Raw genomic sequence first — 10,802 nt, forward strand, 5'->3', positions numbered from 1 at the left:
CACAAGGGATTCGGCACAGAGCAGCGTGGGAGCATGCTATTAATGGTGGGAGCGAACCGTTTGTAACATTGCCTGAGCACATTAACTTGTGAGCAGGAGAGCTAGGCCGATGCTGTTTAACTGGACAGTATGGATATGTGACCCCCCACAAGTGAACAAATATTTATATTAAATATTTAAATATATTAAAAGGGTCATTATGTAAGATTTTATGTAAATATCTGTAGTTAATATTTTAATTTAATGTTTCAAAAAAATAAAATCTGCACAGTTGTTCAGAGTACCTGAGATATTCCCCAGTTTAACCTTCTCAATCAGTTTGTATTTACTTAGTCTCCTCATACTCGCTTTAGACACTCACAGGACTGCACATCCCACTCTAAACCAACTTAGAATAGCTAATACTATTCTGTTGTCATTTCTAAAGGAAGGGGAATTCAGTCCAGTAAACGTTAGAGGTAGGATTCCTACAGAGGAAAGGTGCACCTTTAAGTAAAATATTTTCTTTAATTTTTGTGTATATTAATTGAACCCTAACAACACATTATTGTTCCAAAGTGATTGAATAAAACTCTGAAAAAGATTCAAACATAGTTTGGTTTTGTACCTTGTTGTGATTGAAACTGACAAGAAGAGGAAAAAAACTTTCGCGTTTCAGGTTTTTTATATGTCACAGGGGAAGGAACACTTGATGTGTAAAATAACTTTAGGTTTGATGAAGAGGAAAACTGCAGTTGATACCAGTAATAAGCAACTTGGGCACCTACTGCGTCGTTGAAGAGTGTGGGAGAAGCACAAATCTTTCACGTGCCTTCAGAACACAAGAGGATACACTGATAAGTATGTGATTAAAGTGCACAATAGGAGTAAGACTTGCGAGTTTGGCGGACTAACAGATTCTCGGATAAAAGACAGGCTGTCTGCGGGACACCACAAAGTGGCCTGGGAGAGAGATTGCAAAGAGAGTAAGACGTAGACTTGGATGGAGCCATTGCCCAGTGTAGGGATGCAGAGACTAAAAAATAACAGGAAAATGGTTTGGTGATGGTAGATGAAAGGTGAAAAAAAAACATCAAACAAAAAGGGAAGCTATGTTAAAATAAAAGTCTTGCAACCGGACAAATGGCACAAAATATGTCAACTAAAAAGCATGTAGTCACTGTGGAACAAAACATCCTCTGATAAATCCAGCGTATGGCAAAACATCAACATCTGCAACCCAAATCCACATGATGCTCATTGTTTTACAAAACAAGACCAACAGATTCAAGTAGTGTAGCAAGTTTAAATTATTTAGGAGATTTGAAAAGGACTGAAAGATAGCAAAAAGAAACGGACAAATTATATCCCTATTTTTCAGGTCGATGGATGACTTTATTGTAAGGAGGATGTCAAAAGCAGAGCATGAAGCAAGTCTGAAAAAGTGCTAGAAGCAACACTGAATGCAAACTAGAACCTGAATAGAGAGAAATGCAGCTTTGGCATGACAAGAGTTGACTTTCGTTGGAGACTTCATCAGCAGTAAAAGCAAAAGACTGGACCCAAGAAAAATATCTGCAGTGGATAACATGACAGAACCAGAAAGCAAGAAGGATGTCCAGAGGTTTAACATAATGGTCAACTACTTGCAGAAAACATACCCAACCGTTCAGAAAAGATCACTAGTGAGAGACTGACAGAAAAGATAATGGAATGGGAACGGAATCATGAACACAAGACTGCATGGAACAACTTAAAAAACTGCTGACAAAGGAACTGGTTTTGAGGTTTTGCAACCCAGTGAGACCCATCAAGATATCACCGGATCCATCGCAGAGTGAGCTTGGAGTGGTTCTGTTGCGGAAATGTGATGACAACTGGCAACCAATTATACATCTTGTTTAACGACCTTCCCTGAGACCCAATATGGTAATACAGAAAAGGAGCAGCTAAGCACAACGGTATGCCTGAGAACTATCCCGTCAGATGATGTCCATAGCAGGCTTTGTTTTCCCACAGTTGTGGACCCACAGAAGTTACTGAGCAGCAAAGCCCTCAGTAACATGGGTGAGGCTGGGTTAGTTACTGAGCAGCAAAGCCCTCAGTAACATGGGTGAGGCTGGGTTAGTTGCTGAGCAGCAAAGCCCTCAGTAACTTGGGTGAGGCTGGGTTTGTTACTGAGCAGCAAAGCCCTCAGTAACATGGGTGAGGCTGGGTTAGTTACTGAGCAGCAAAGCCCTCAGTAACTTGGGTGAGGCTGGGTTAGTTACTGAGCAGCAAAGCCCTCAGTAACATGGGTGAGGCTGGGTTAGTTACTGAGCAGCAAAGCCCTCAGTAACTTGGGTGAGGTTGGGTTAGTTCCTGAGCAGCAAAAGACCCATTGCAGAGGAGAGCTGGGTGGTTGGGTTAGGCTGGGTTAGTTACTGAGCAGCAAACCCACAATGCCCACACTGGCTGGTTGCTGTTTATAGTATCTTCACAGAAAGACATATGAACACTGGCTCCCAACAAGATGGGAAAAAAGGTTTTAACTGTAATATTCCTTCTCTATCATTACCGTGGTTTTATTATCCCCAACAACACTCTGCCAGTCGAAGGGGTTAAGAGTTCTGTTGCTATTCTAACCCACCCAGCAGACAGATTCAGATGTCAGGGCATTGTGGTTCTGGCACTACCTGTACATTTGCAACAGTGGGAATCCCTGCATCCACGGAGATGTCTGTCTCTCACAGCCGTGTGATTTGTTTACAAATACTTGCAATTTTCATATCTAAAAGATGAATGTTACACTACCACAAGGAAAGGTCTGAACTCTACTGGGTCATGAAGTGATGGGATGAATAAAGTACACAAGCCAATAGATAATTTCATTATTTTAAGAACCACACGTGAGTTTCTTTAGGGTTCTTTATGTAGTGATTACAATGTATAAATTACTCAGGAAAACTATGCAGAAGCAGGCAAGCTTGGCACAGGCCTATAAGCTCCAAAATTATTAACAGACTATTCTGATTAAACAAAACTGTCTGCACTTTAACTTCAGTTATTTATATATTTCTGATGGTCACATTTTAAATTGACGTTTTAGTTATTAAGTCTGACACTATTATTCAGAGCAATATACAATAAAATGTATAGGTTATTTGTATAGGCTAACTACATTATGTAGCCTATGAAAAGACATTGGTTCAGTGGATATTTCACATTGCTGGGCACACTTATCCCTCGATTGTCAGCTCATCTGTCGGTACAGGCTAATGTAAACTGACACATTTTTATTATTATGTAAAATAAGGCACAATTTGTTTATTGTCTCCAAGTCTGAAAGGTCCATTAACTGGTATGGAGGCAGGAATGCATGGGGGCCTGTTGAGTGTTCACCCACTGGAAGAGCCCCCCAGACTGGACAGTGAGTGATGGATGCTCCCCTTGCCTCGCAGGCCGGATCAACCACCTCCTCGGAGAAGAAACGAGAGATTGCGACCAGATCCCCCTCTTCATCCCATTCTACCTCCTGCACTCCGCTCCTCAACAGCTTGTTACTGTCACCTCTCTGTCTCAAGTCGAAAACTATTGATCTTTCAGACTAATGAAAAAAGTTACCCCAACCCCCATCTCTTTATAGTTCACTGTTTCCACTCCGATCAGAAAATTCGACCTGATTTCTTTGTCAGGTGAAGTGGATAGTGACTTTCTTCCTTTGTTTCAGAAAATACAAGTTGGTCATATCTTATCAAGAGAGAATCTCTTGGGGGAGAAAAAAAATAATTATTGGTTCTAATGTCAACGCCATCATGAAGCATAGCCAAAAACGTTATATTGGTCAGCAGAAACTCTACACTCCAGCAGTTGTATGTTCAATTTGATTCGTGACCAGTTATTGTGAGGCAAAGTATGAGTTATTTGGATGTGGTAAACATTTAGATAGACCTGTGCTAGAGTTTTCCAAGGTACCTCCCTTCTGGTCTGGCTGCTTAAGTTTGAGCTTGTCTTTGTCAGTAAAAGATCTCATACTCCGCCAGGCGACATGACCTTTCCTCATTATTGATCTCTCTTTAACCCTTCACACACACCCCGTCCCTCTTGCCCCCGCTGACCTCTGTGTTCACCTGCAGAGAAAACAAGCCTGGCTTCCCTCTTTCACATCATAAACATTGACAGGGGGCGAATTTGCTGCATTGGTGTAGGCCAATTTGCCCTTGCATTAATTAAAACTGTTCCCATCAACATTTGAAATAGAAGCACCTGCTAATGATGTCATTCTGTTGCTACCGGCTACCGGCAATTAGTTGAAGAGAGTGTTTTTGCTATTTTATTGAGCTGGGGCCCTGGGTATATCCCCCCATGTTTGGGTACTGGTGTTTCCGAGGGAGGGTAGCTGAACACCTATCGGTGTAAAAAAGGGGTCAGAAACAGGGCGGACTGCAAGCAATTTTCCTTCTGGCCCCCCACACTAGACTACAAAACAAAAATCAGAAAAAAACGTATGTTCCCCAGTAAACCCACAAACACAAATGTGACAATGTTAACAAAATTAAGTTATTTTTTAATACAGACCCGAAGTGCACCATTGGGCTTAGCTTTGATCTATTTGCAGTGTGAAAATTATTTATTGTTAGCAGTTTCGTAAAGGTATTCAGGACCACCCTCCCATCCAAAAAGTGAATGCGTCTGAATCTAGATACCTACCCCTTCTTTAGGTAGGTTACCTACATCTGCAGCATGATTTCAGGATAACAAACTGTACCTGTGGAGGTATATGTGACTCCTGTCCAAACTGTACCTGTGGAGGTATATGTGACTCCTGTCCAAACTGTACCTGTGGAGGTATATGTGACTCCTGTCCAAACTGTACCTGTGGAGGTATATGTGACTCCTGTCCAAACTGTACCTGTGGAGGTACATGTGACTCCTGTCCAAACTGTACCTGTGGAGGTATATGTGACTCCTGTCCAAACTGTACCTGTGGAGGTATATGTGACTCCTGTCCAAACTGTACCTGTGGAGTTATATGTGACTCCTGGAGATATATGTGAAGCCTGTCCAAACTTTACCTGTGGAGGTATATGTGACTCTTGGAGGTATATGTGACTCCTGTCCAAACTGTACCTGTGGAGGTATATGTGTCTCCATTTGAGTCATCTAAAGTTCCATTCTGTTCCCTCCACAGCAGTCTCCAGGTTAAAACAGCCAACCTTAATGCAATACAGAGAGCACACTCTAAAGCCCAGATCCACTCACACACACATTGTTTTAATGTGGGCCTTAGGTTCACTTGCAGTTCATGGCCTGCTATCCAAAGATCAAGTGTTAAATAAAGCGTTATAATCTGGCCCTGGACCGGCCGAGAGCTCTTTAACGGAGAGCCCTAGGGGAGGTCAATAAAATTGGGCTCTATTTTGCACAATCATCTACGATTTTAATCATGCATATTAGTCCTGCAATAACTTAAATGTCATCTAATCCACTAAAAAGTCAGTGAAAGAAAGCTGGTCCTCGTGCCTAATTTTCCCCCTGTGGCTTTAGGCGGGCGCCTGGACAAATTCAAACTTCACATGGCCCTTTAGACACATACAGAGACGATGGAAGGTCCTGAGGGGAGCTAGAAACAGTGACAAATGACCAGAGTTGTTTTATAACTGAACAGTTATTACAAGCCATCAAATCACTAATCCCTAACAGATTCAACTGGAGAAATGTGCATGTGTGTCCAGTCATAGGAATGGCAATTCTTACTTTGCAAGTTTTCTCTCTCCTCCGTCGTATGGATTTGGGCAATTCAAATACCCAAATTCTAGGTTGGATTCCCATCCCACAGCAGGCCCGGTGCCCTCCAGCCTCGACTGAGCTGGTTCAGTCAGGAGGAATCCTTGGAGATGCATGTCCAAATGTAACGGCGCTCTCCATCTCGCCCCTGTGTTTTCTTATGGAAATAATTAAAAAGTGGACAGAGGCATTCCAACAAAAGCACTGGTCCACCCCCTGAGGTCATTTCTGAGATATTTCCCTCCTGACTGAGTCTAGGGTTCTGGGCTTTGTTTTATGTTCTTGCGTGGCCTCGGCATTACAGGAAGCATTTGCTAGGGATATACAGTGTATCTGGCTGTGCTGAGAGCCTTATGATGAACAGTCTAGGCAGCCCTTGTTCAAACAAGCGTTTTTACATTTCTGTTTCCTTTATTGTCCTCTCTCACTTTTATCCTCCAACGCCACTCTCTATCTGCAGTCGATTCCTCCCACCGTTGCTTCCTGTTCTCTAAAGTCGAGGCGACCACACAGCCCACGGCCTGCTGCTGTGTCCAGACTCTCCACAAAAAGAGTTGGGAACTGATGAGCTCATAGTACTGGAGACTGGAGCACTTTAACGTGTCCTTATTAACAGAGAACGGAGCTCCTGTGGCCAGAAGGCTGGGCTTCTACTGCATGCAATACCATATGGCCAGTTTATGTTGGAACCAACTGGAGCAAACCGTTCCAATTCACTGTTGTACTGCTGTACCTTTATACATACAAAAGCTAATGGCGACCCCCTATTCAAATCAACTGTGCCATAATGGTGAGTTGGTTGTCAGTGATTATATTTCTTCGGTTATAAACATGCACCGCGTGAAACGGACAGCACTATTCGCATGCTACAATGGCTACGCAGCTCCCAGGTAACACTGTGCTCAAGTGTTAAGCCAGTAAATGTGTCGCCGCGGTTGTTCATGATGTGATCACGGCAAAGGCTGGACCCCATCAATACCACATTAACTTATTCTGCGGTCCCACGTTAACACACAAGCTCAATGTTCATTGCAATTGACCCATTAGGCCCTGGTGTTTTTATAAACCTTTGAATCACGGCCAATTCGCCTCTGCTGGGACCTTTGCATGCGGGGTAGTCACGGTTACTGACAACCAGCAGTCTTAATTAAAAGCCTTGGCGTTAAAGTACAGTGGTGACCCTGCGGAGCTCCAGAGCAAGCGATAAACATGCATGAGCAGCACTGAGTCCCAGCCTCTCCGCTACTCTCCGCTACACATCTCTGACCACTGGGAACCCCATGTCTTTTACTGGCCTGACCCAGGCAGCCTGATCACGGCTAATAAAGTCTGCGGAGCAGTCATATCTCCTGGCCCCTGTGGCCTGGTAGAGGGTGCGTAAGGGTAAAGATTAACTCTGACCCCACCTTACCACAGTGAGGAATGATGGGAGATTTATAGAATCACAGGGAGGTCTTACATTTCAGCTGGAGTATTCACACACAGACGGACACAGGTAGAGATGTGCTCATACACACTAACAAACACTGACGCTCACACACATTCAGTCGCATGTGTGCGTGCGCATTCACACTAACAAACACGGACGCTCACACGCATTCATTCGCATGTGTGCGTGCACATACACACTAACAAACACGGACGCTCACATGCATTCAGCGTGTACACACTTACGCCCGAATATGCGCGTGAAAACTCACACACGCACAAAAACATACATTAACACACACACTGCACTGGACTGACGTAATGTATTTAACATTACCAGCAGAACCTCGACTGTGTTGTTCTTTATTAACCTTTCCGATCGCGTTGTCCCTTTCATTTAAAGTTCCTCTCATTCTTGCCCTTTTCCTCATCTCTCTCTGTGCCGCTCATCTCCCTCTTCTCTCCTGTTGTGAGAGTGAGTGAAGTGCTGTAATAACGGGCCCAGCCAGGCCCTGTCCAACCCAGCGCCCAGCACTGTCCTGAGACAGGAAATGAAAGTGAAATACGGGGGCTGACACTTCTCCCCAGCCATAAAGCAGCGCTAACCCCACTGTCATCTTTACAGCCGTACACGTTCTTTAAGGAGAGTTTTCAATGTCGCCCTGTAAATCACTGCTAAAATGTTTTCAGGATTTCCCTTAGCAACAGGGAAAGAGAGAAGAAAGAAGGGCGTATTAAAGAGACGTGAAAGGTTGTGTGTGTAAGTCTACAGGAGCAGGTTCAATGTGAGATTGACTCGTCCTGTGACTGAGTGAACCACCCAGGCCAACTCATGGGTGGGGGGTGGGGGAGTGTTGGTGAGGTGAAAGGGTTCAACTGCTGGTATCTTGCAAAGGTTTGAATTTGCGAGCCAGAGAGACAGGTAGCAAAACATTATATTAATCTAACTGCCTTTCTACATTATATTCACTGACCTCCAGCATGACCTTCTATAATCAAACAGTACTCCAGCATTATCTAACTGTCAACACACAATCTTTCTGTCCTACATGTACAATATCTAACTGCCTTCTACATTATCTAACTGCCCTCATGCAAGGCACAAAAGGAGAGATATTAAATTATATTATCCATAATAATTTCATCACACTTTTGATCTTGTTTTAGACATCTAAGAGTGATGTGTGTGTGTTTTTTTTAAGACATATTGTACTTTATACTCAAACTTGCTGTGGGATGGATTGAATTGTCTTGTGGGCCAGATTTACCTCTTGGGTCCACTTCTGCTTTATAGGAAAAACTGAGATTTATTGGTCATTTGATGCAATTGACCTATGATTACTTCTCTGATTACATTACTCCCTACATAATCACCTACCAGCCAATATCTGACACATCCTGCTTTTCTCTGTTTAGAGTGCAAGACGTAATTCATGTGAATGTGAATTTGGAAAGTCAGACAGGAGAGGAGTGGATAATAGAGCATCCTTATAAAACATATTAGACTTCTCTCATCTCTTTGTACAGAGACATGTTGTTGCATTTCAAGATTACATGTTATGAAAGCATTTGTCAGTGACACTGTTGCGTGAAACTGGAACTATGGTCAGTAAATGTACATCCGCTTGAGTTTTGTCAGGGAGGTATACAGAAAATAATGACTGGCTAGTCATGGAGGATTGACTGATCATACAGTACGCCACAAAACCAGTTGAATAAAGTAAATGAAGAGTAAAACAACAACCAGGTGTGTCCTTAACCATGTTTACCTGGTTGAGTTTGACTGTTACCATGACAATTGCTAATAGAAGCTTGTTCAACGTCTTGGTCATTAGGAGTTTCCGAGGTTCACTTCCTGATTAAAAAGTGACCAGTGAGTTGACGTCATCTGGGATCCAATCAAGGCACACAGAGAGACAACCTAATGTAAAGCTATATTTTTACATTGGCAGTCACCAAAACTCCCTATCCTGTATTCAGTCATCATATCCAGACAGGATCTCTATTAATCCCCAGTGATTGGAGGGGTCTGCTGGTCTAACAACGTGGGCGTGGGCTTGCATGTCTCGCTGACAAACAACCAATGAGACGATCTTTTTGATAGTTTCTACGTATCCTTGTTCCTTTCCCTGGTAATCTCTTGCGGACAGAGTCTGTGTGTAAATAGCAAGAATCTGACAAGACTTATGTTGAATTGTGTGATTACAAGCAGCAGTAGTTCCCCGTTAAAGGTTTTTGACGTTGATTGATTGGACAAATTAAGATTGGGTGAAGGCGGTGTGTAAACTGGGCTTGTTGTATTCTTTATACCCACAGGGGAAGGAGGACTGTTTGTTCTTCACTTCAACAATGGCTATGCTGTTTCCAGGTAAACAAAAAACTTTGCCAAAGACCCCATCCAATGTGTTGCATGTGAGTTTGTGTTGAAAATATCTTAACCCACTTCTCAACCCATGCCTCAAGTGACATTCTGAGAAAAGAAAGATCTCCAAACTCTTTCAGTGAAAATTAAATATGAACCAGTGAAAACCAAATGTGAACATTTGAAAACCAAATGTGAACATTTGAAAACCAAACGTGAACATTTGAAAACCAAACATGAACATTTGAAAACCAAACATTAACATATTTATGAACAAAACCAGTAGGCACACTACCGTGTGGTGACCATGCAAACTGGAGTACAGAAACTGAGTCTCATCACAGAGGGCATTTCTCAGATACTTTGTACACATTTGGAAGCTTGCACTGATGTACCGGGCTGAAGCATGAATTTATATGATGATAATTACCTGACAAAGTCAGAGCGGGTTATTACATATTATGTAGATTGATTTTATTTCTGAGCACATCGCCTTACTTGGGCAATGCCAATATTTGTGTTTTCTTTTCTCAAAATAATAACTTTCAGCTTTGCAAGTTTGCAAGCAAAAACAACTTAGCCCATCAACACGTTTGCTTTAAAGTCATTTAGAAGACACTCCTATCCAGAGCAACTTACCCTAGTGAGTGCATGCATTTCCTTACATGGGGGTTGTCAATGGAAATCGAACCTACAACCCTGTCCCAGCATTCGCTGTCCTCTACCCATTGACTTCCATCATCACACTATCAAACACAGCAGCTGAACATAGAATTCAAAAACAGCAACCTTAGCAATGGTGGTAGCTAGTAGTTGTCAGGGGCCTGTGATCCTTAGCTATAATTTTAAGTAATCATTTAAGACTATTATAATCTACAGGACAGGTAGTGTAAATGTAATACAGCAACCACACTCATTGCTCCGGCCAAATGTCAGACCCGCTAGTTTTTTCTCCGATATGAGTATGAATCTGACTCCCTCTCGGGTGATTTCTAGAAGGATATCTAAAAGGATTTATAGAAAACACAACAGTTAAAAAAACATCCAGGCTAGACCAAGAACATACCTTCAATTAAAATGTTTTTGTAATTAGCTCAGATTGTCTGATTCATTTAAGATGATCCAAACCCTGATTTTTTCTTCGAAAACACCACATTTTTAAACAACTTGAATGGAAGCATGTACATAGACAACAATGAGTTATATTTCATCAAGAAAGTAGTATAGCTGTCTTTGTTTTTAACTGTGAAGATTTATTTGATTTAAT

This window comes from Esox lucius, chromosome 5 (assembly GCF_011004845.1).
Source record: "Esox lucius isolate fEsoLuc1 chromosome 5, fEsoLuc1.pri, whole genome shotgun sequence".
Taxonomy (NCBI): domain Eukaryota; kingdom Metazoa; phylum Chordata; class Actinopteri; order Esociformes; family Esocidae; genus Esox; species Esox lucius.